Source organism: Eubalaena glacialis, chromosome 3 (genome assembly GCF_028564815.1).
Source record: "Eubalaena glacialis isolate mEubGla1 chromosome 3, mEubGla1.1.hap2.+ XY, whole genome shotgun sequence".
Classification (NCBI taxonomy): Eukaryota; Metazoa; Chordata; class Mammalia; order Artiodactyla; family Balaenidae; genus Eubalaena; species Eubalaena glacialis.
In genome coordinates, this window is record NC_083718.1 from 49,540,218 (window position 1) to 49,567,210 (window position 26,993).

Sequence of the window (26,993 nt, forward strand, 5' to 3'; positions counted from 1 at the left end):
TTCCCATCAAAGAGGCATAAAAAAGAACTATGAGCAGATGCAAGAGTCCAGAAGAGTCTGAGCAACGCAGTACAGGGACAGCGGCTTTCAGCTGACTGAGCCCCCAAACCAGTGTTCACGCGGGTGATCACAAAGAGGTCCGATTGCCTGCAGCATATTGATTCCACTTCAGAAAGCAAGAGAGATAGAATCTATGTAAAAAAAAATATTTCTATCCTACTAGTTCACCTCTACCACCCGCAGCTGGAATCCAGGTCTCTTTCCTTTGGGTTCTCGTAGCACTTTGCTTGCTTCTCCACCACAGAGTTCCTTACAGTCTTTTTTTTTTTAACATCTTTATTGGAGTATAATTGCTTTACAATGGTGTGTTAGTTTCTGCTTTATAAAAAAGTGAATCAGCTACACATATACATATATCCCCATATCTCCTCCCTCTTGCCTCTCCTCCCTATCCCACGCCTCTAGGTGGTCACTAAGCACTGAGCTGATCTCCCTGTGCTGTGCAGCTGCTTCCCACTAGCTATCTATCTTACATTTGGTAGTATATACATGTCCATGCCACTCTCTCACTTCGTCCCAGCTTAAGTCCATTCCTCAAGTCCATTCTCTACGTCTGCGTCTTTATTCCTGTCCTGTCCCTAGGTTCTTCATAACCATCTTTTTTTTTAGATTCCATATATATGTGTTAGCATACGGTATTTCTTTTTCTCTTTCTGACTTACTTCACTCTCTATGACAGTCTCTAGGACCATCCACCTCACTACAAATAACTCAATTTCATTTCTTTTTATGGCCGAGTAATATTCCATTGTATATATGTGCCACATCTTCTTTATCCATTCCTTACAGTCTACTTGGTGTTAGTCTATATGGCAGGAGAACATAAGCTTCTTGAAAGCAGGTAACCATTGTTATTCATCTTTGTTCAGCAAGTGTTTGTTGAATGTGCCAATTTTCCTCTCAAGATGACAGATGCAATTCTAGTAACTTCTACGTCCCCAACATGTTCTCTCCTATTGAGTAAGAACTCAATTCGGAACACACTGTAAGTATCTGCAGCTTACTGCTTTATGAAACAACACCATCTTCTTATGGAGCATTTATTTACAATTCTAACATTTTGGCAGCCATGTTATCATAATTATAAGGCAAGGGATAACATCAAACCAAATGATCAGCATCACCTTTTCCACCAAGCTGCCCCAGATAACTTCTGCTTGGTTTGGTCTTCTCTCTCCTTCCAAATGCTGTGACCATTCATTCAATTTTTCAGTCAACATTTACTGCTGCTGTGGGCCAGCACTAGATTAGGCACACCTGGACATATATGTCTATACAGATAAAAGTATTTCCTCCAGTGGAGCGATTGTTAGAGAGTAAAAGATGAGCAAGTAAGAAACTGTGATACCATAAGATGGTTGATATGGCTAGCAAAAAACCAAATAACAAAGGATGCCTGGACGGATTCAAGAAAGACTGTGCAGAAAGTGGGATCTGAGTGGACACTCGGAGAATTTTAGCAGGAAAAATATCAAATCTGGGGCTTGTGTTATCATAACTGTTTCTAAAGGGGAAGAGTGGGACTATTTTACTATGAAAGAAAATAAACATATCATAACCTTTCTGAAGATCATCAAGTTTCTATTGCAGACGTAACCTCTTCATGTTGCCTATAAGCTGTTAGCTATGATAATGAAATTACCTAACTTGGTTAATCAAAGAGGAAGTTAAATTTAAGCAGGAAGCAATGAAAAGACATCACGTGTCAACCTGACAACTCACAGCAAGTAAGAACCATGTTCCAGTGCATGCATACACACACACACACACACACACACACACTCTAGTATATACACAGAGAATTATGCAGCTGCTTTTTTTTTGGTTATCATCGGAAAGTTTATTGGAAATTCAGCATAAAGGGTTTCTTACACTCTGACCTCATCTTGTACAAGCCATATTTGTGATACAGCATATCAGGTCCACTGATCTAAACATTAATGACATGATGAAAGGAGAAACAGCCCAGAGAAAAACAGAACAAAATGAAAACACCCTGATTTTAGGAAAGGCTGATATAATGAGTCTTCTTCAGTCTGTAAAGGTAAAGATCCAAAGGGGACAGAAGGGTGTAAAAGAGGGAAAAAGAACCTGAGTGACTATACACACTACACACATCAGAGAATTATGTAGCTTCTTGATGTGTTCCCAGGGTCTATTAAAAATTTGACAGTGAGAACCCAAAATGAAGACTCATAATATCCCCAAATCTGAATGTTATACATTCATCTAATCATGACCTCTTTCAGCAGATATTTATTCAGGGCCCAGCATGGGCCAGGAGTAATTCTAGGTGCTTTAGATCTGATGGGAACAAGAAAGACATGGAGCTTTAAGTGGTCACTGTGAAAGAGAGTATGGGAAATCTTGATATTAGCAATCCCAGAAAGGTAACCATTTATGGTTGTATTTTCATTGCTTTCCCCAAAGAGAGAAAATACTGGAGCAAACACAACACCATAGGGAGAATGCATAAAAAGAACATAGATATATAAATATATGTATATGTATACCCTTATCACTGTGCTGTACACCTGAAACTAACACAATGTTGTAAATCAACCATACTTTAATAGAAAAGAAAGAAAGAAAGAAGGAAAGAAAGAAAGAAAGAAAGAAGGAAAGAGAGAGAAAGAGAGAAAGAAAGGGAGAAAAGAAAGACTGATTCTAATTTGGGGGTGGGGGAGGGAAGCTGGCTATCTCAGAGCTACTTTCTAAGACTTTATTTCTCAAAGTGTGATCTAGGGACCAACAGGATTGGGATTCACCTGGGATCTTTTTAGGAAAACAGAATCTCAGGCTCCACCCTGGACCTCAGAATCTTCAATTCTAACAAGATCTCCAGTGACTCCTAGGCACGAAGAAGTTTCAAAAGCACTGTTCCAACAGGTTTTATTTACAAGCTGAATTACAAGACAGGTCACCTTACATTTGTGGCTGAAGGTGACCTCTAAGGCTCCTTCCAACGTTGAGACAGTACAGTGACACTGGCACCAAAAGTCTGGAGAGGGCTCACTTAAGCCTTTTAAAAATGTCAGGTTAGGGACAAACCTACAAATACTGTATGCTCTTTACAGTGGAACTTTGAGGAATACAAAATTCTGATGACAGGATAGTTATAACAGACATACACGACCCATCACACTTCATAAATTCTAATTCCGAATTTCAGAATCTAGACCGTTTTGAAATAAGGATATAATTAACTTATTAAAAATAGCCTATATAAAAGAAATATATTTACTACCCCCTAATTCCTCCAAAGAATGTCAGTATCTGAGAACAGTCTGACACTTACTTGGGGTCAGTAATTTATAATTCTAAGGAATTTAGGGAAACTACACCATGGTAGCAGACAATGTTGAGAGATCCTATCTCTTTCATATGCTTGAGACTAATGGGTTATGTTGCCCACTGCTGTTGGACTCTCCACTGAATTTACCTCTAAGTATCTGTGACTGTAATTACTGATTTGATTTATACCACCAACTCTGATAATAGATTATCCATACAAAATTCAAAGTTTCTAATCTACTCAACCATATCTTACTGAATGAAGTGTATCAAATATATCAAAACTTGAAATATTCCTAGCCTTTCCTTTGATTTTCAGCTTCAATTACTGTATAAGAATTAAGTTTTAAATATACGCAATTCCCTACTTACTGTCTTTCCAAAAGTAAATAAAACAAAAGAAATTCACTCTCTATATGAAATTTTTAGTGTTTTCCTTATGGATCTGCTGCTATTGGTATATGTTTAGCATAAAGCACTCGGAGTCCCCACATGATGCATGTTAGCCTTCTATTCATACAATGCTGTGTTTTTTTTTTTTTAATAAATTTATTTATTTATTTTTGGCTGCATTGGGTCTTCGTTGCTGCACACAGGCTTTCTCTAGTTGCGGCGAGCGGGGGCTACTCTTCCTTGCGGTGCGTGGGCTTCTCATCATGGTGGCTTCTCTTCTTACGGAGCACGGGCTCTAGGTGCGCAGGCTCAGTAGTTGTGGCACACGGGCTTAGTTGTTCCGCGGCATGTGGGATCTTCCCAGACCAAGGCTTGAACTCGTGTCCCCTGCATTGGCAGGCGGACTCCCAACCACTACACCACCAGGGAAGTCCCAATGCTGTGTTTCTTGTTTTCAAGTTTAGAGAGAAATTTCAATCCATCTCTCCAACCGCCAGAAACAAAGATTAAATATAACCTCTCTTCTCTTTCGGAGTTGACTTTTCAAAATTGCAATTTAAAAACACATTCTGGGGAAAGCTGGAGAGCAGCCTCTTTAAACTCTAACTGAGGTAGACAAAAGCTGTAAAATATCTGGCACTCGCTGTCCCTTAATCCCTGAAGTTTCACACATAAAACTAACAGCTATTTCTTGAACAGCAAGTCAAACGCCGCAGTTCTGAACAAATAACCTAATAAAAAAAGAGTTTGGGTTGAGATTTCTTTAGAGATTAAAAACTAAAATAGGTGGCAATGTCAAGGAAAGTCAAGGCTTTGGAACAAAAGAGGATATTAACATCGGTAGGTTCAGCAAAGGAAGGAAAAGACAAAACACTGAAAGGCAGACCAATGTTTACACTGGGTTGTCTCCTTTAGGAAAACGAGACACTAGTTTCATAAGAAAGGCAGATTTAGCAAAAACGTGTTCCTTTAAAATCTTCTAGAAAGCAAAGAAAGAATTGCAAAACAAAAGCAAAGCACAGGCAGAGGCATGGCTTTGGGCTCTACCTGCAGTTAAGGCAATGCTGCATTTACCTGGGGCTCCATAGGTGCCAGCTGAGTTCTCCCCTCTGCTCATAGAATCTCTGGAGGACCGAATGGGGCTCAGTTCTTCCAGATGAGTTTGGCTACAACACAACTCTGGCGTCCTCTCCCCGAAGTGATGTGGGCTGTGTCCCTCACCACTTAGAGACATTTCATAGTATACTTCCCAGCTCTAAGATTTTTCTAGAAACAGGCTGTGGCTCCTCGTCAGGCAGCTTGTTTACCATTGAGAAGGGAAATGATCCTAGCCGAATAGACACCAGTGGCCCCTGGAACATAGCAATCCTCTCAGCAAAGGGCTTTATGCTTCCTTCTGACTGAAAGTTTTCCACTCATGAGGCCAGGGAAAGGCCAGGCACAAACAATAGAGGTGAGGCAAAACTACTAAATTTTTTAAAGGCTTTCAAAATTGCTCATCAACTAGAGCAGTTTATAATAAAACTGTGCCGAGTCACAAGAAAGACAGAGAGAGCTCAAGAGGGCACAGGCAGAATCAACAAGCAAGATACAGATTTTGTTCCTACCTCGTAGAACCTGAACAATCCCACCGATCTAGGGTGACACCTAAATAAAGTGATTCACAGAAATTCTTATGTGTTATTTAGCTACAAAAAGGCCAACCAAAGTTTGTTCTGAGCCATCCGTGAAAAGGTATACAAATCACAGCCTGGCTACGTGCAAACAACGCACGTGGTGGTTACACCCTCTTCTGCCACCAGTGTATGCTGGGGTCAGGCTGATGATACACAAGGCAAATATGACCTTATTTCCCAAGCAGAAAACCACAGAGCTTACTTTGGGGCAACCCTTAATTTTGCTGCTTCTGATAAACACAACGTTATCCAGTGACCCACATCCGATGGTGACCCCACCAATGATGTGAGAAGTGCCATCTCCCTTTGGACTGGTAAGACCACAATTGCAAAGATGGGGAATTTTGCTCTGCACTAGGCTTTGGGGATTCTAGAAACCAAAATCCTTCTAAAGGGAATAAGCCTTTCATAGGAGACACAGTGGTGATACCATCACTCCTGACAACCGAACCTGCTATCTTGTTAATGAGAAGTAAGCTCCCTCCAAGAAGCAGTCCATAAAATTTTCATCAGGAACACTTCTGTATCACACACACACGTCTAGGAGCTTAAGATGCATTCTGTACACTATCCAGAGGGAAATTTCATTTAAGTAGTTGGCTTCGACTTCTGATTTCAATGTCACGAAATACTTCACCTTCCAGGGAAAGCAAAAGATCACTTGGGGATTGGCTGGCACTTTTATTCATCTCCAGTAACAAACTAACATTAACATTTATTTCTAAAAATGAAATTATTTATAAAGGATATAATCACTCAGTGGAGCATGTGCTCACGAAGTTTATAAACATGGAAAACTTCCGCTTGCAGATGCTTATCATTTGCTAATGCCCTTTTTGTGAACTTGGAGCAGAAGAGCCTTCCAGCGCTGCAAGATACTCACTTGGGGGTAAATTGAGCTGCTAACTTTTAATTCATTTGTTTTTGAACATACTGTGTACCCATGCCTAAGTTTTTAGAGAAGTGTGTGTGTGTGTGTGTGTGTGTGTGTGTGTGTGTAGAGTTTTTTAGAGCCTCAAAGCACAATATTACAACTGTTGATGAGCAGATTGAGATTAAAACCAATGTCCCCAAATTGGGTAAAAATAAAAAATTTTAAAAAGAAAAGGGCATGGCGATTATTTTTGTGTAATTCATTTTTTCAAATCAGAGCTTTAATAAGCAATTTTTATGCTGGTGAATTCAGAAGTCAACTGACACTTCTTTTTTCTCCATCCTCATTTCTGATTTTAAAGAATAAAAGAACTCATTAAGCACAGAAAAATGAGTTAGGTTTTCTTCCTGACCTTTATAAAGCCTTTCATCCAGATGAAATTTAATTAAGTTTAATATTGATATGGACATAGCAGAGAGCAGGAAAGTTAAAGAAAAGGACAGGCAATTTGGTTATATGTTTATGTTGGTAACCTTTACCTAGCTATGTGTGTTTGTGTGCGTGCGCGCGTGTACACCTTTTGGGCATGCCACAACCTACCAGGTAGGTACCTCACCTCTGCTGTTTGCCACCATAAAACTCACAGATTTCTCATTCTTTGTATTAAAGCATTGTTGATATCCATTAAAATGCACATACTGTTGGGCTAACAACATATTCTACCATTAACCCTTCCCTGATTTAGTGCTCCAGGTTCACTGGTTAGACACCTAGCGAGTTCTGACTGGGGGCAGGGGGAGTCCAGGAAAGGGCAGCGATGAGCACCGTGCCTGGAGGAGCAATGGTCCCGGAGAGGCCTGCACACAGTGTGGAGGCCGTGCTCTGCATTTCACTGACCCCAGGGAATCTAGCAAAGGGGTGCTTCTCTGATGGAACCCTGAGCAATAAACCTTTCATGCAACTTCTGTGCACCATCCCCTCGATGAATGTACCAGACATCCACCTACGACCTCACTGTGCTGTCTTCTAAACAAGTGACTCATACGCCTGGAATTGAAGACACCACACACCCTGATCCTACCATAAAGATACCTCCCTCCATCTTGTATTCTGTCTTACCCACACCCCACACACCAGACAGAAAGACTTTTATGTGATGTCCCAAATCCAGTGTAAGCCTTGCTTTCCTATTTTCATGACTAAGGGCTAGCAGATCCTGCCTTCTCCACCATGGACCTGGCAGGATGAGGTTACTAAACACTGAAGGAAAACTATATGGAGATAACACAGTTAGATACATACTCACAGCTGCTAATATGTAGGCTTATAAAAATATTAGCAATAGCGATCTTAATTTTGAGATAATGTTGTGATCATGGACAAAGCCTTTTCTGACTAAAACTGCTCTCAGAATACTTAACTAATAATTTTCTGGGAAAACGGCTCCACTATCAATATTGAGTTCAGTGGCTCCTGGGTAGTAAGATAAACTCCAATTTTCATTGCTAAAAATACTACAAAACAAGTTGAAAATAAAATTCAATCACCCTAATTCATTTAAAAAATACATATATGTAGGCAAGATGTTTAGGAAGAGAGTAGTCTTATTTCAAACCCTTTACTCATATTTTAAAGGGGTCACTAGGAAATGGGAGGGAACAGGAATCTAGCCAATATTTTATAACAACTATAAATGGAGTATATAACCTTTAAAAACTGTGAATCACTATATTGTACACCTGTAACATATAATATTGTACAGTAACTATACTTCAATTTTAAAAAAGGAGAAAAGAAATGGGAGAGAACAGAGGAACCTAGAAAGAGAGGGAAATAATCAAGTCACCAAAGAAAAACTTGTGCTTGAAAACAGTCTCCCACCTACCCCTCCCAGTGGCCACTCAGGACACCTCTCTCTTCAGGAAATGGGATCCAAGAGGAAAAGGAGCCCTGTGGTCTCCCTGCCAATATCTCCTTGAAAGAGCTCAAGGTGGCACCCACATGAAGGAAAGAAGGTCTCTGGGGACCAAGGTCATGCATTCAGCAACCACTTACTAAATACTCATGCCCTCACGACTGGGCAAAAGCTAGAGTCTCAAAGATGCTACAAAGGTAATAATGGGTTAGCTTATAGCCTGTAAACAATTACAAGGCAATTAAAGACAACACCACTTAATGGCAGTTTGTGCAAATGTCAGAGTGAGCATTTGAGAAGCTCCCAAGTGCTGTAAGAGGAACATCTGGGATGCCTCTGAGAGAGGAGTTATCCTAACAACTTGAAGGGTAAAGCAGTACTTCCCATGCTGATGAGTAAGGTAGGTTGGTGGAAGGGGTGTTGACCTCCAGGCAAAGTGAATATAGAAGCAAAGCCCAGGAGATTTGACGAGTATGTCATGCTCTAAATATGTCTGAAGAGGAGTGTCAGGAAATCAGGCTGCTTAGGGAGACAGGGGCAGGATAATGAAGGGCCTTGTAAGCCACTGATGTCAACAGAGAGGTGAAACGATCAGATTTTTGTGTTAGTAACATCATTTCTGGGAACAGAAGGGATTGGGCTGAGGGCAAGAAGGTTGGTAAGAAGGATTCCAATGGTAGTCTAGTAGCCAGATGAGAGATGGTGCACGTCCAAATCAAAACACTGTACGGAATCTAAAAAAAAAAAAGGTTCTGAAGAACCTAGGGGAAGGACAGGAATAAAGACGCAGATGTAGAGAATGAACTTGAGGACACGGGGAGGGGGAAGGGTAAGCTGGGACGAAGTGAGAGAGTGGCATGGACATATATACACTACCAAATGTAGAACAGATAGCTAGTGGGAAGCAGCCGCATAGCACAGGGAGATCAGCTCGGTGCTTTGTGACCACCTAGAGTGGTGGGATAGGGAGGGTGGGAGTGAGGGAGACGCAAGAGGGAGGAGATATGGGGATATATGTATATGTACAGCTGATTCACTTTGTTATAAAGCAGAAATTAACACACCATTGTAAAGCAATTATACTCCAATAAAGATGTTTAAAAAGACCAAAAAAAAACACTGTACCAAATAAGAAAAGGACACACACAAAGAATATCATTTAAGAGGTAAAATAATAGGAGCTTGATGATTATTTAGGTGCAGATGTTCATGTAAGGAAGAAAGTGAAATCTAGGCTACTTCAGAGGTATTTGGCATGAAGAACAACTGGGTAAATCGTAAAACTATCACCAAACATGTTATCTTTGAGGTGTCGATGGAGATAAAGAGCAGACAAATGAATGGACAGGACTGAAGCACAGGACAGAGTTGTGGACCAGTGATCAGATATAAGCCGCGAAATGTGCAAGTAGAAGAAAACTCCATGAATGTGACTGTTGAGCACAGCGGGCAGTGAGGTGGTTCTTAACCTTCTAGAATCATGGACCCTTAAAACTCTGGTCAATGCCATGAGCCTAACCCCTAAAAAAATGCACATTTGCAAATACAGAAAAGGCACTATATTTTAGAGGAAGTTCATCTATGAACTCACAGATTAAGTATTCCTAGTATAAAGCAAGAAGAGAAGAGGGCTTAGATGGAGACAGTTAAGAAATAGGGCATAGAAGAAGAAACTGCAAGAGCTGTCAAGAAAAATTATGCCTCTGCAGTGACGGCAGATCACTCTTTCTAGAAATGTCCATGAAATAACAGGTTGCATACACAGATAGAACTGGCCTTCAAAGTAGAGTTTTAGTTTGGTGTTGTTTTTTTAAAAAAGTTTTTATAGAAAATTTCGAACATATTCAAAATAGAGAGAACCGTAGAATGGAGCCCCTTGTAACCTATGTCTGAACTTCGAGAATTATAAACTCATATCATTTCATTCCTAAATATCAGTATCTATCTATAAAAGACCACAGTAAAAAAACATAACCATGCCAGCACATCTTAAAAAATAATAATAAATCCTTAAAATCAAGTATCCAGTTAGCGTTCAACTTTCCCCAATTGCCTATTTTTTTCATTTTGTTTTCAGTTTGTTTAAATCAGGATCCAAATAAGGTCTATACATTGTAACTGGCTGACGAATCTCTTTTAATCTATAGGTTCCATGAACGTCTTTCTTCTTCTTTTTTTTTTTTTCTACCCCTTTGGTCATTTATTCTGTCAAGTTGTTTTGTTTTGTTTAATTTTGCTGATTGCATCCTTGACGGATCATTTAACATTATTATTCCTTTATTCCTCTGTGTCCTATATATTGGTACTCGAATATAGAGGTTTGATTAATTCAGGGTCAATATTTTGGCAAGAATACTTCCTAAGGGGGTGTTGAGTTCCAACAGGAGATCTACAAGCAGGATTTTGTAAAAGATGGAGCTGACAAATCATGCTTATCTACTATGGCAAAGAAGCCAGTGAAAAAGGTGAGGCTGAGGAACAGTAAAAAGCACAGCATAAAAGACAGTGGATGATGAAAAAAGAAACAGAAAAATATAAAAAGCAACTGCTTCCTCTACTCATAAAGCAGCACGCTTTCGGACCATTTCAAGCCGCCCTGAGCATCTCTCCAGAGCATTCAAGGTAATAACTGGCACTCATCACAATAATCCTAAAGTCATAAAGAAGAAAAGACTACATTATTTTGCATTTACTTTGATGAAAAGTGTGAAGCATTTCCTGATTTTTAAAAAGTCTATCATTAAAATTTTCAGAATTAGAAGTTTCTGTGCTTAAAGAATTAATCTCTCAAGAAAATTCATGGAAGAGGGAGCTCTACCATATAACTCATATGGGTAACTATTTTGTCTTATAAACACAAAGGCCATATAATGACATCCCTCAACGCCACAAGGGAAATATTTAGCCAATAATATAACATTGATGTAATTATTACAGCAAAACAGTAACAAGGAGCAAGATCTAAGGTTATGTACACCCTTTTAATTAATTTTCACCATTATCCTCACATGACATTCTTTTCTAGGGACCAAAACTTTCATTTTACAAAATGCACCCGTAAGAAACAGATCTCCATTAACTGATGCCCCCTAAGGGACACATTCATTCTGTCAACCTGCCCTCAATCTGTCTCATTGTCTGTGACTTTTCTCCTGTCCCTGCCTCAAAAGAACAAATTCTATTCGAACATCTATAGCAAGTATGTTGCGATTCACTGAGTGTTCCTGGGCACTATAATTACCCTGCCATTAGGAACAAATGCCAGGCCTAAATAAAAACAAAGCATGGTTTAATTTAAAGTGCAGTAGTATCAGGTTAAAAAAGGGGGCTCATATAAATTAAGAAGTTTTCATTATAAAATTTTATATTCTGAAAACCTTCATCTGAAAACAAGCCTGCTAAAAACATTTATAAACACATTGGCGAGATTATCTTATTAGGATTAATGGACAAGTTAAAAATCAAGGAGTGCTTCTCAGATGCCAGTCCAGAGACCCGTGACAGCCCACGGTGAAATGCAAAAAAAACCTGGGCAACATATTACATTCTTCATAAAACTTTACTCATCCATCACGGCTTAACTCAAACATTCTCTCTGCTGGGAGGTCTTTCCGCACCTAGGGTAGTACTCATCCGCCATCTTGCTATCGTCCCATATGGAGTCACATATAATATTAGAGCACAAAGCACACTACACATGACCACTGAACAAATACTGTAACCATACTAGGTGTTTACACACTGAGGATATGACAGGTGAGACGGAATCTTCTTTGCTTGGAAGAGTGCTCTCTTTATCTCCCCAGATAGGGAACTATATTACGCCTTTGTACAATACTAGCATAAACCACGACTTGGTGTTCATCGTGTGTCTGTCGAATGCTTGGATGAAGCGCTATCCTCAGTTTCCTCCTAACAACCTTGCGAGGTGGTCGGTAGGAATGTAGACCACCTATTCATTTTTACATGAGGAAATCAGGTTCAAAAGTAATGTTCCCTAAAGTCTCACAGCTAGTAAGTGGGCCCCTGGAACCCAGTCCGTTTTGAGAGTAGATAAAGATAAGCAAGAGGACAGATGGATGGAGGTAAAAGATTCAGAATCCTCCTTTGCAGAGACTGTGCCGACTGGGCCCTGGCATCTCTTTCCAGGACTCCCTCACTGGGAGGCAGAGCCCTCCAAAGAGATACAAGTTAAACAAATTGGGATGGAAAGCATTTTAGGAGGCTGTACATTCCCCGCACCCACCCATAAGCAGTATTTTTTTTTTTTCAATTGAAAGAATTTTCAATTACCAGCTCATCCCAGAAGGCTGTGGTTTACTTCTGATCACTATGGAAAATGCTGCCCATATATACAGCCTCAGCCTCGGGACTGGGCCTTCTCCCTTCCTGCCCAGAGACTCTGAACACAGTGGAACCCAGGCAATTCAGGAGCTGCTTGGATTTCAGTGCCTGATACCCCCATTTCAGGGACTCCAGACCCCTGGGAACCCATCCCTTCTGCAGCTCTGGAAAAGGGAGATAGTTAAAGGGTCATGATGGAATAATCAAGTACTAGGGACTTAAGTACTGTCCCTGCAAGGAAACATGAACGGTGGGAAGGAGAGATGTGGACCCCAGAGGAATAAATGTCCAACAGTGTAATTAGCAGGGAAAATAACTTGGGGTGAAGAATTCTCCTAATGCTCCTGAAAGAACACCAAGCAGTCAAACTATCTTTTACAGGTACGGTGTTTATAAAGGAAATCTTGCTTTGAGGGCTCCAGGAGCCCACCACTGGGTATATGCCCATGATGATCGCTACTGGAGATGAAGTCTCCTTCTGAGACAGAAGGGAGGAAAGTTAACATGGTATTTATAGACTTGTTAGCCGGTGGAATATAAAATCTGGCATCCAGTGTCGAAAACAACTTTGGATTTTAAAACCAGATTAACTATTCACATCAGAACAGCTACTGCACTCTCAGTTCCAAAACACTGAAAAGCAGGTTAGGTAAGATCTAACATTACACATAATAATCTCACCCAGAGCTATTTATGCAGGGCACACAGGAACAGCCCACAGAAATCAAATAAATTTGCACGTAAGGAGTAGAAACGCTAAGTATATGATTAAGGGATTTTGCACCTAAACCTCAGGGAAGATCCTGCAAGCAGGGGAACTCCATTCAGGAAAATGCTTGATTTAGCTGGTTTATTCATGTTTTCTTCACATTCAAAGCCCCGCATAATACTATTGTTATTAACTGACTTCAAACTATAGTGCTTCATATGAAGGTAGACAGAAAGGGAGAACGGAGCAGGGATCCAATAAATTAACATGTCACACTCAGCATTAAATTATTTAAAATGTTGATCTCCATATTAAATCCTGAGTCACAGGCAACAACCACACAGATCGCTCCACCATCCAATCCACTGATACGCTGCCTGTCACATTCCTCTGCTTTAGAACCTTTTTTTTTTTCATGTACACAAATATTTTTGTTCAGCACAGAATGTATCCAGGAAGATGGAGATAAAGATCAACTGCAGAAGAATAAGAATTTTAATCTTAACAATCAAGCAAGTGGGTTAGGGTCCTAACAATATTTCTAGATCTAATCAAAATCATGACCCAGAGAGCAAAAATAACTTTCCCAATCAGATCAGGGAATTAGAGCCAAACTGGCAAATGTCACAGGGAAACTAAGGTTCAGTGTCAGTAAAGCTCTAACAATTGTAGCTAGAGCTGCCCTGTCCCCACAGGTTATCGGCTTAAATGAAGGAGGTCACCACCATTTATGAGGGTTAATTAGTGCTAAACACTTTACAGATATCACATTTCATATAATCTTTATCATAATCCCCTGTTAAATATTATCTCCGTTGTACAGATGAGGAAATAGAAACTCAGAGAGGCTAGTGACTTGGCTATCGTCACTGCGAGTAGAAAGAGAACTGGTACTAAGTCCATCTGACCCTAAGATCCTTCTCAACTCAGAGATTCTATTGTATGATTATGACAACTATTATTCACAACTGCCATTCTACTGAATATTATGTGTAAGGCTCTAAGCAATTTATGTACATTTTCCCATTTAATTTCATCATCACCATAGCAATATGAGGTATTATTATTCCCATTTACACGTGAATATATTGAGGTTAGAAGGGGTGAGTAACTTGCAAGGTCATCCAAGAGTAGGGGAAAAGTTGGGATTCTATTTGACCTAAAAATCCATGGTGCCCTCTACTAGGACTGTTCCATCCATCGACCACAATATAACTGAATGGAGTACAAGAGTTTGGCTGTGGCATTCACTGATATCTACTCATAATATTACTAATGATTATCAACCCCTATAAACATCAGTACCTGCTGGACATGAAGCACTGCAAAATGGGCCTATACATTTCTTTTATTATTGTCAAATGGTTTAACATCTTCTAAACCGAGTCAAAAAATTGAACATTATCTTGGGTTTATAGCAGCTTTAACTGCACAAATAAATTTCCAACTAGCTCAGAATTGTACCTTTACTAGACAGTATAAGCACAGTGATTAAGATAACTAGCTCTGCCTACTTATCTATAAAATGGGGATGATATCACTTATCATAAATGAAGTCATGAATGTGCACAGCATTGGCACATAATCAGCACACAACATTGCTCCCGCCCTCTTATTCTGGAATTGGGTCTTTTAGGTCGAATAAGAATAACAATCTAAGAAAATAGTGAATAAATTCAAATTGTGTTATAAGACACACAAATATAAGCCTGGAATCAAACATCTGATTTTGGGCAGGTCTGATACCTCACTTCTAGACAAACCAGATATTTCCCTCTTTTTCAAGAGGAACATTAAAAAATTAAAATATTCCTCAGTGTATGAAGGGTTTAAGGAAAGAGCTGCGGGAATTAATTAATGGAGAAAGAGAAGTAAAAGATGCAGCGTAGTTAAGCAGGGAATGAGAAGAAGCATGGTAACTCACTAAAAATAAATCAATCACAAAACCAAGCGGAAGCTGCACTGAGGTAAAAATGAATACGTATCCTGGGAATGGAAATTTCCACCAACCAAAAGAAGAAGCTTTCTTCTATCAGAAGACTTATAATTTTAAGGAGGTACTTCTCCCCTGACACTCTCCAAGGGGAGTAGCTGGAATTTCAGTTTACCCAGGATGTTGGGTCCAACCAAAAAAACATCAAATAGAACCCTTCAGTTCAAATTATAGGGAGAACTTGGTAAGATTTTCCCCCGGTATCTTTGATGTATCTCTGGCACCAATATTCAAAAGGAAATGCAACATTTCTAGGACTTGATTTTCTTGTAAAATGTAGAATCTGGCTGGTCTCTCAGCCAGGTTCCTTTAATTGGGAAAGGTAATTATTTTTAAAACAGAAATGCTTAATGCATAACTTAATACATACTTTTAAGGGAAATACACTGCACAAACTTTACAAAGCACTCCTCTCTCCTTCATATATATATTTATATGTGTGTGTGTGTTTATATATATATTTGTTGTTCATATTATGGCCTTTAAAGTGTCAGAAATGTTTTCCCAAACTTACTATATTAGAATGTTTGTTCAACTTCTTAGTAAACTTCTTTCAAAGAAGCTTTTAGAATCATCAGATTTCCTCAGGGCAAATATTTAGACAGTTTCCTCTAATACTAAAAAAGAAAATAAGGAAATTGACGTATTTTCTGGTGCTATTCATCTTAAGGCAAGTCTCAATCATGCTAATTTCTACCAAAGCAATCAATATCTATTGTGGAGAAATCAGATATCACTTCCTACTGTCCTCTCCCAACAACCATTTTAAATCCAGCATAGTGGACCCTCACTCTCATGAGACTCAGCCCCAATCAAAACTGGGAAAGTAGAAGCAAGAAACAAGTCTAATATTATTTGGGGGGGGAGGGGGGTTCTTTAGATAAATTGATTAGTAACCAAGCTGAATTCTTACTTCATTTTAATTTCTGCTAAGTTAACAACCACGAAAACCTTAAGAAATCATCAGGCTCACTTCTTCTCCTACTTTTTCATACCATCTTTATTTTGACCACCTTTGTAACTCTAATATTATGCCCAATAATGCACTGATATGATGACTCTCAACTGCTTTACAAATCTAGGCATTATTGGACAATATCTATTTTAACTAACCCACAAAATCTTTCCCCCAAAAATGCAACCTCTGACTTTTCCAGCGTCTTATAAATGTGTTTGTGTTAATAAAAGAGTGACTTAGAGCAAGGGCTTTTAAGTCAGATATCTCTAGCGTAGGGTCTGGACTCTGTCACATACCAAATAGTGTTATGCTCATTGCACAGATGAGGAAATGCCCTCGAGAGATAAAGCAATCTGCTTAGGATGGAACAGCCAATGGGTGGCAGAACTGAAACTCCAACCTGAGCAGTGTGACTCCAGGCAGCCCAAAGATGTAACTTATCAATGAGGCTTAGCAAGAATTCTCTGTAGTTATTTCTCACCGAAGAGATCCTTGTTGCATTTAAGGCAACCATATTCCTGGGCTCTCTCCCAGTTGTAAAGAACTTTTCAAGGGCCTGAAGTACTCAAGAACAACTAAACACAGCCTACTGTTAAGGGGCCCGCAATCTAGTAAAGGACTACAATCTACCAGGAGTGTTTCCTAAAAAGACGCCACCAATGGATTCTACATGTGCCAAGATACAAACCCCCTGCTCTGCGCATCAGCCCCAACCCAGGCTCCCCTTCCCATCTCTAGCCTTGAGCAACCTTGTCTATGAACCCCAATTTGCCTTGCCCAGGTGATCATTTCCTACGGGTCCTGTGAAGTGGAAAAAGATCGGGAAGCAGTGCACTCTAGAGGGGCCAGCTGCTCTGCCTGCACCAAGTCATCCAGACAAAGCACTGCCACAGAAGGAGAACCGAGGTACCGCCCTGGGTGACCTAGACAAGCTCCAAGATCCCTTCTGGCTCTCAAATCCCTGAAGGGGAAATATAATTGGCAAATGAAATTTTTTCTTGGAATGGTACCTGCTCAGGACTTCCAGGGCAACCCAGTGTTTGGAATTAAGCTAAGTTCTCTGTGATATTTGTCAGAAATGAGGAGGAGAGTGAATTTTGAGAGTGCCTAAGAATGCAACCTTTTTTAGCCTTCCTGGTTTGTTCTTCTTTCCCCCACTGAGAAAAGTCCGTATAGTGATGTTATGGCTGCAAATTAAACCTAAGTTCCTCCGGGCCCCACCCAACAAGCACACAGACAACCTGGTACCTCCAGCCTTCCAGCCCACCTTCACCCACAGCTGCGGCTATCTTTCCATTCAGGGTGTGACACCAGGGAGAAAAAGTGAAAAAGATCCTCAGGTAAGACAGGAATCAAACATACCGAGTTAAGATTGGAGGAAAAACAGGAGCCAAGGGAAGGTCTGGGTGAAACTTATTAGAGAAAGATTTCCTTATTTATTGTTCTTTGCTTGCCTTACTGAAACAAGAGCTTTGAAGAGAGAAGGAGGGAGAAGAGAGAGATTTCTTCCATGATGGGATTGAAACATTTTAATCACCTGAACAAAAATGTCAAGAGGGTTTCCTCACCCCATGCTAACACCCACTCCCACAGGATTGCTCTTTCATCTAGTCTCCTCTTCCCCACAAGGCACAGAAGATGCCCCCTGGCCAGCTTTTTCCTGCCCTTCAGGTCTCAACTCCAAGGTCCTGCCCTCAGAGGGACCTTCTGAAGTTCCTTCCCCTCTCACAGCCCAGTCACTCAAGCTCACTGCCTCAGTTTATTGACTTTACAGCACTTGGTATCTGAAAGTGTTGTGTGCAATTGCTTTTCCTTGGTTATGGCTGCTACCCCTTCTTGGAACAGTTGTTCCAGGGCCCTCATCTGCCTTGTTCACAGCTGAATTCCCAGCACACAGACCAATGCCTGCTGCTGCTGAGTGATCAATGAACGACCAAGGGAGAGCTAGAGGGGTAACGGAGTGGGAGAAGGCCCAGGAAGGGCAAAGGGGAGGAAAAGGCAGCATGTGTTCTAACAACAAGTCAATTCAATGGGGAACGGAGCAGTATGGCACAGATCAGATCGATTTTTTGACCTTCAGCGAAGCATGTTGCTAAGTCATGGGCTCCTGGGAGGTGGGTTCCAATGCCACGCTGCCTCAGACCACGCAAGTGATGACTTCTCCTTACGCTGAGCATTTCTAACGGGAAGCCAACTTTGCCACACACTCCCCTATGCTCCCTGTGTTCGTGCACTTGCCAACTCTCCACGCTGACCACTCCCACTTCTTCAAATCTCAGATTTCCCCCGCTGCTCTCAGCTGATATTTATTACACGCATAATAAAGAAAAGAGGTGCCATGAAAAGAGAATTACCCTGTCCTTACAACGATACCGCCACCAACTTAGCTGCATCTATTCCACATACTCTGCCTTCCAGCTGGTTACCATGCAAATAGTATTCCTTCTCCTAATGCCAACCTCCCCTCCCTTTCTCACCTAGCCAAGGCTGTCTCTCTTGCATCATCCTCTTTCTCCTGCATCATCAGCACCTCCCTTTCTGTTGGATCATCCTCATCTTCACATCCTATTTTCTTCTCCTCCTAGCCCTGTTGGGCTTTGGTCCCCAACATGCTGCTATCCTTAGATTTTTACAGTTCTTCCCATAGGTAATGGGAGCCATTGGAAGCATCTATGTAGGCAAGTATTAATAGTATGTTCAGATCTGCACTTTACAAAGATAAGGGACATCACATATGCACTGTATATTTTAAATCAGTCCTTTCTCAGTGCCTTGCAAAGAGGGAATTGGGAAAGAAAGTCTTCTGCGTACATACCCTTCTCTCTGCTGGTCCAGCAGAGAGCAATGAGCGCTACTCTTGGCGGCCTGAGCAGAGAGAAAAAGGGTTTTCCGTGGCTATGGCTTTGGACCAGAGCAGGGAAGATCCAGGATGACTACCATGCACACACATCTTACCCCAACCCACCTCCCCCTGCAAACAGGCGAAGGGCTGCCGTATCTGCTGTAACGCTGGAGGCCAAGGGGAGATGGTCATGCACTGCTGCCTTGGGCTGTGGCAGACATCTACCTGCCTAAGGAATGGCCAGAGTGAGGATGAATCCATGGCCCTGAAGAAAGTTCACCCACCTATGTCTGGGGACAGCTCAAATAAAGAGCACTACATATGGTTCCTCACTCTACAAACTGGAGAGAACAAAAGCATGTGCCTCTTGGGTCTGACTTGGATACCACTGATCCTGAACTTTAGTGCCAAAATTCCATGACTGAATTAAGGTTTAAAAAAATAAAAATATTCTGAAACTTGTCTTTTGATATCAAATACAATAATGAAACCCAGCAAATTCATTATTCCATATTCTCTTTTCCTTCACTAAAATCAGCAAAAGCAAAGCAGAAGAGTTCCTAATAATCTTAAGGATTTTGCAAAACTCTCATGTTCTCCATTTATCTTCACCAAATATCTTAACTCACAAAAAGCCTATAAATTTTGCAAGAATGTAGGGCTGTATATTTCCTTCTTCCTTGCAGAGGCACCAGATCTCAAAAGAAAGGATGATGAACGGGTATAGTTATAAATACTCCAAGGCTAATGAGAACCAAAGATGAACTGTAGAAAAATCTGGTATTTGGGGATAGCTCCTGGCGTGTGCTTGAGTTAAAAAGGTCCTGACCTCACATAAATTCCAGAGCTATTTTATCAGATAAGAAAAACAAAGCCAAAAAGTACTCATAAATTACTGTACATTCAAATTTCACCAAATATTATTTAGTCAAGAGAAGCCTATTTTTCAAAATGTAAGTAACTGACTGCTAATTGAAATATACATTACATTTATGGACATTTTAAGGATTTTAATAGAATGGTTGTTTGTCACTTCATTAGTAGTGCAGGAAAGAGAAACATTAATCAAAGCTCCACAAACAGTAAAATGTGAGGAGGGACTTAGAGTGTAGAACATTCAGTGGAACATGAGGCAGACTTGACTGACTGAAAACTTTCTCACTATCTGATAGATACTTTTGTGCAGTATTACCTGTACCGAAAGGTTCCCGAGATCACAGATTATAGGTGGATGCTGCCAGGGCTGCCAGATTTAGGCCAAAAAAAAAAAAAAAAAAATCACCAGTTAAATTTGCATTTCAGATAAACAACAGATCATTTTTTAGTATAAGTACGTCCCAAAATATTCCACATGGGATATACTTACACTAAAAAAATTATTGATATTTTTTAATATACTGTATTTTATCTGGCAGGTGGTCTGCTAAGGTGCTAGGACATTTCAACTGAATACTGGAAGGACAGCAGATCCCTCTAAGTACCTTGAGTTGCCCTCAGACCAAAATCCAGTCACTCTTTCATGCCAGATGGCATCAAATGTGACTAAGCAGACATCTCAACACAACATCCATGGCAACACGTTCAGAAACTGTCTGCCTGCTTTCCTAATTTAAGTTAGAATCATACAATTGCAGAATCTTAGAATTGGAGACTTGCATAGATTCTTTTTTTTTTTTTAAAAAGAAAAAAAATTATGTCATTCCCAAGCGCAAAGAACTTTCCTACAACCAATTACCAACGTGGGAGTGAGGAGAGTGATGTGGGCACCACATTTAACCACAGGAGAGCCAAGAAGATTCCGGTGCCTCTCCACTCCCAGAATTTATTTATTTTCCCAATGTCAGCAACTTGTTAAGGGCCCTTTTCACAACTGGTGATATGAGCAGAGGAGAACTTGACTGTGAGCTCCTTGAGGACAGGACGGGTATTGAATTCATCTGTGTAATCCAAGAGTTTGGCACTTGGTGGGCACTCAATGAATGTCTGATGAATGAATGGGTGATGGTGTGTACAGTCTTGAGTCACCGAGACAAAATGTGTGTTGGTTGGGAGAGAGAGTGAGGTGGTGAAAAGCAACACGTAGGGAAGCCTGAGAGCAGGGTGATGGAAGAAGGTAGGATGACCGCAGCTCCTGCCCCAAGTCCATCTTCCTAACCGAATCCCTTTGTTTGTAATGTCCCCCAATAATGGTGCAAAGATGTCATCACTCCCTGCATGTGGGTTTCCAGGAAGGCAACCTGATCTCAGCCCAGTGTCTGCTCAGAGCCAGCTGCTTGCCCTCTCTAGGACCACCTCATCCACCACAAGCACAGGTAGTGGCCCATAGGCTCTCACCGAACTACAGAAACACGTGCAATGAGGGGGAAAAAAATTGACTCCAGAACACAAAAGGAAATTAGAACTACCAAAATTAGCAAATGTTTGCTTAAATGTCTACAAAATATTACTTTAAGTCAACAATCAAATGCTCACACAGTTAAATATAAAGGATATTTAATATAAGATATGGGTGCATATTATGAATTATGATACACTGTGAAGTACGACCAGCCCTGTCCATGTTCCTTCCTCCCTCCCATCTGAAGCTATCCTAATGTAAATTACCTGGTAGAGCACGTAGAGCAGGTCCCACAACGTTTGGAAAAAGAATCATTTCTCCTGGTCCCTCCTTGCCTCCTATCCTCTTCCTCCTCAAAGCTGCTCATTGCAGTAATGCCCTGATTTTAAATGCTGCTTCATGCAGCAAATTTGTTTACCTGTAGAGTTTTATACAGTCTTCTACAGCGAGGTGCCATATGGGACAGCTAAAGAATTCAGTGTAAGTTTGCTGGGAAAAGTTCTAATGGTTGAAGCACAAAAAGAGGCACAAATATTAAAAATGGTTCTTAAGGAGTGCTCCCCACGTGTAAAGTACTGTGTTCAGGGAGGGTACTGACACCTCGCAACACCCGCTGAAGTGGGTGGGACCTATGGTCATCTTCACTGTACAGCCTAGGAAACTGGGACCTAGAGGAGGCTAAGTACCTTGCCAGAGGTCACACGCTGAGCCAGGATGTAAACTTGGAAAACCTGGTCCTGTTTTAGATACGTCATTGATTGCTCCAGTCCTGGAGTCAAGCGGACAAAGGGTCATTGCCCAAGAGTGATTCAAACCTGTAAAAATGTTAGGATGGCCATGCCCGAAATGAGCGAAGTCTGTGGGGAGGCGGGGAGAAAGAAAGACAACCAAAGAGATTTTTCCAAGCAAAGATGATGGGAAAGATAGAAAAGGTAAGATGCACACTTCCCAAACTGAAGGCAGAGCTATTGTGCCTATTATTTTGGAACTGGAGGATCACTATATTAGAAAGGAAAGCTTCCGAACGCCAGGAGCCAGAGGGAGACACCAAGTTCATTCATTTCAACCCCCCCCATTTAAAAAATGGGAAGCCAAAGCCAAGAAAGGTTAAATAACTTGTTCAAGATGGCCCAGTTGAAGAGTATTCCTGCCTTCAGACTCCACTCCAGTGTTCCTTTCCCCCAACTAACTCCCTGGGCCTGCTGGTAAGAAGTGAAAGGCCAAATGACTTTAAAAAAAAAAAAAAAAAAGCAATCCAGGACACATAGGAGATCCTGACCTCAGAGCCTCTCTAGAGAAATCTTTGGGGATCCCCGAAGACGAAGGAAAGGAGATAATCAGAGTTTTGGTGTTTTTTTTTCCCTAAATAGGGTAGATCCAGGAAACTAAACCAGTAGAAAGATTTCTGTCCAAGCCATAAAGGAGTTTTAGCAGATTTTTGCAAACACCACACACTAATAATTCACTAAGAGTATCACGTCAAGTTAACTTTATATACAGTGTTTGACAGAGTTCTTGGTGAGCAGGAAAAGTCTGGTCCACTTAAGGTGTCAAGATATAGGCAAGGTACATGGTAGTCTGATACCTGGAGTTGAAAATGGCAAAATATGGGCTGGATTCAGCTCAAACGTAACCTTCTCAAGACACCTTCGCCAGCCCCACCGCAGACCTGGAAACCCCACCCTCTCCACTCTCAGAGGTCTATACACTCACTCTGTGAGCAAAGGTGATATCTTCCTGTGGCTTGTTTACCTGGATGAATCCCCTAAGTGGTTTGTGAGTCGATGGATCCAAGGCCCCTGCACACGGGAGAATCTGGAGAAGTATCAGTCCAGTGAATGAATTCGTACTTCTGTTTACAGAGCCATGATCTATTGAGCGTCTGCAGTGTGTCAGGCATTGTGCTAAGTACCCAGTGTGCCTTGCTTAACAAGACACACATGGTCCCTGCCCTCAGGGAACTTAAGAGTCTTGTGGGAGGGATAGGCATAAAGCAAATAATTAAACAAATAATTATCAGAGTTACTAAGGGAAAGTACCAGATGCTTCGTGAGGGTGCACTTCTCTGAGGAATGACATTTAAGCTAAGAATCAAGATAGGAACTAGCAAATTAAAAGATAGGGGGAGGAACATTTCTAGAAGAAAAAAAGAGCCCTTTTCCTCTATCCCCCATAAAATCCCCAAGGTACGAAGATGCAGGGTGCTTTCAGAGAACTGAAAAAAAGGCCTGTGGGGCTGGAATAAGGAAGAGTGCACCCCAGTAAGGAGACAGGGCCAAGCATGAGGGGCAGGCAGGTCCCATTGCAGATTCCTGCCCAGAGAGCAAAGAGGCATGTCACTGAAGGGCTTACAGCAGGGGAGCGACATGATCAGACAGGCTTTTTTAAAAGACCACTCTGGCTGTGTGTGCAGAATAAACTGGAGGGGAAAGTTGGAAGAAGACCAGCTAGGAGGCTCCTGCAGTAATCCTGGCCAGTTTTGAAAGGACAGACAAATTGACAAGAGCACTGTTTTGAGGAGTCACCATTATATAACAATAACCCAAGAGTTCATTCAAGCTTGGGTAACAACTTGAAGGAAGATCTTCATCACACAGGGCCACAATATCTCCTTAGCTCCACTCCGTCCATCCTTTCCAACATCTTTATCTTGATGGGAATAAGGCCAGAAGGGAAACTAGCAAAGCTGTTAGTACATAAATCTAGGTGGAATGGTTATGAACTACTATTTGACTCTCTTGTAGGCTCAGGGAAAGAGAAGGTTCATAAAGATGAAAACTAAAGGTCTCCATTCTCAAGGAGCTCTCAGGAGGCTAGTAGGGATATCTGAGCAAAACAAATATTAATACAAGGCCAACTGAGATGAGGGCTATAATGATGCTATAAACGAAGCTGTATGGGGACTTCCCCGGTGGTCCAGTGGTTAAGACTCCACGCTTCCACTGCAGGGGGCACGGATTCGATCCCTGGTCAGGGAACTAAGATTCTCACATGCCACACAGTGCGGTCAGAAAAAAAAAAAAGAAAGGAAAAAGAAAAAGTTGTATGAACACACACTGGCAAGAAAAAGTTAATTCTGGCAGGGAAGTAAGGGAAGTTTTTTCCCAAATTTGCCTTTGACTTTGGCCTTCAGGGCTGAGGAACATTTTGAGGGGTTGGAGGAGAGCAGGGAAGGAGGTATTCCTGGGAGCAGGAAAAACCTGCAAGAACAGAGAGGAGCAAGTTTGCTAGAGCCCAGGGGCAAGGCAGGCCCCAGTCCACATTTTAAAAGATCAGGATTAGCATTAACTTGCCGGTTTACAATGCCCTTCCACATATATTGTCTAATTTGATCTCACATCCACACCGAGGTCAGTAGGACTGATTGTGATTGACATCTGAAAATACTGACGCTCCACTGACCCAACCACGTGGGAGAGAGCCAGCAGTCACAGCCAAGTGTTCGGGCCCCATGCATGAGCCTTGTTCCACTCTTAACCAATGAGACCAGATAAAACCAACAGTGCAACATTTAATAGAAAGAAAAATAAAGACCACAATAAATTTTTATAAAATTTCAGAAATGCAAGGTGACCACAAGCTCAACACATGCTCACAAATACTACGCTTCAGCCAATGCAAGCTTCTTTAAGATACATATGTAATTAAGAAATTATGGTAACTAATGGCCCTTCTATGACCGTGAAGTCAGAGAGCCCTCAGTTTGATTTCCAGCACTTGCACTTACTAGCTGTATGGCCATGGACTGGAAATTACTTCCCTCTTAAGTGCAGTTCCCCCATCTTCAAATTGGAGTACTAAACCCATCCTGTAAGGATTATTGGGAGACTGAATGGGAAAATGCAGGTAATGAGGCTGGCACGAAGCCTGGCACATTCTGTTAATGTTGGGCTTTATTAACTCTCATTACAGCTCTCTCCCAAGGTCAGAACACATTTGAGACACCACACTCAACTTCTGGTTCCACATTCTGTGAGAGATAGTGAAAATTTATAGAATGTTTGGGAAGGGTTATCAGCAGAGAAGGTTTGAGAGGGCACTACCCTTGCAAGTATGGACACCTAAAGCCTGAGTTCTTGTCCCAGTTTAGCCACGACCTAGCTCTGTGATCTTAGGCAAGTCACAACTTACCTGTGACTCAGATCTTACCTGTAAAATGATGAAGGTTAAGATATAAATTCTAATAGACTTCTAAAGTCCCATTCATGTCCAAAAGTCCTTAAATTTTATAAATCCTGCCTTATGAGGACCTTTTAAAGGAAGTACATTTTCCAAAAGAAGACAGAATTAAGAAGCTGCATGATACAGATTTTAAAATAATAAAAGCAGTCACATAAAAGAAGAGCACACTTAGTGTGTTTTAGAAGAAATAATGAGAAAAGTAGGACCAGTAGGAGAGAGGCTCAAAAGGAAGCAGCTTTTGGCTTAGGCTAAGGAGAAAGGAACTTTCCAACAATAAAAATTATTCAATAATGGACATGTGATCATTCAAGATTGGAGATCCTCAACGGCAGAACAATATTGTATTCACCTTGCACTCTTGTCACCTAGCCCAGTAAAAGACACAAAGGAAACCCTTAAGAAAGGATGGATGGATGGGTAGATGGGAGAATAGGTGGGTGGGTGGATGGGTGGGTAGATGAGTGAATAGGTGGGTGGATAGATGGATAGATGGGTAGGCGAATAATTGGGTGAAAAGGTGGGTGGATGGATGGGAGGAACGGAAGGAAGGAGGGGATGAAAGAGGAAAGAGGAAAGAGGAAAGAGGAAAGAAGGAAAGAAGGAAAGAAGGAGCTGCCTTAAGAGGTAGTGAACTTCCCCTTGCTGGGTGTGTTCCAGTAGAGCTGGATGACCATCTATCTGTAAGGGGTGCTGCAGAATAGATTTCTATCCCGTGTAGGAGGTTCCACTGAAGGTCTATGTGATATTTACTTCCTCACTTTTCTCCCCACTAAATCATCCTACATATTTTTGTCAGATTAATCTTCCTAAAAGACAGTTCTGTTGATGTCACCCTCCTACTCAAAAAATTTACTGGCTCCCCATTGCCTATTCAATTAGGTCCACAATCCTGATATCTGAGGGCTTCATTTGACTTTGCCTTAAGGACTTCTACTCATTTTTCAAAACCCAACTTGGATATATCCTCCATCAAGAAAATGACCACTCTTCACCTTCCCCCCCCAGTTTATCTGAATCGTGTCATTGTTGTATACTATTGCACGCAATTATAATGCATTTGGTGACAGTTCTCTTCTATGAGGTTGTGAAGCTCCTGCATGGGGGAGGAATCTTTACCTCTGTACTCCAACAAATAGCACAGAACCTGCCTTTCAGTAGTTATTCAATAATAGTAAAATAGGAATTATTTATCTGAAACCAGGAATTCTGTTAAATTCAAGATATGCAATATCTTCCCTGGATCTTTATAACAACTCCATTGGCCCCATTAAATAAACAGGGAAGTGGAGACTCAAGGGAAGATAAATAATTTGCACAAGACACAAAGCAAATAGATGGCAGGGGCTAGATTCAAACCTGGTACTGCATGCCCTAAATTCCTGGATAGGAACCACTCTACAGTGCTGCTTTCTGGG

At 41.1% G+C, this 26,993-nt stretch overlaps 1 protein-coding gene across 2 annotated transcripts in view; it reads right to left on the reverse strand.

Moving 5' to 3' along the window:
- Nucleotides 1-26,993, reverse strand: part of C3H1orf21 (chromosome 3 C1orf21 homolog) — a 221,140-nt gene that overhangs the window by 164,010 nt on the left and 30,137 nt on the right. Inside the window, exon 2 of one of the 2 annotated variants that reach the window (XM_061185629.1) lies at nt 20,251-20,301. The exons of the other annotated variant lie outside the window; for it this stretch is intronic. The gene's annotated coding sequence lies outside the window, so the exon portion shown is untranslated. The remainder of the gene's footprint in view (nt 1-20,250; nt 20,302-26,993) is intronic. 2 annotated transcript variants of the gene reach the window in all.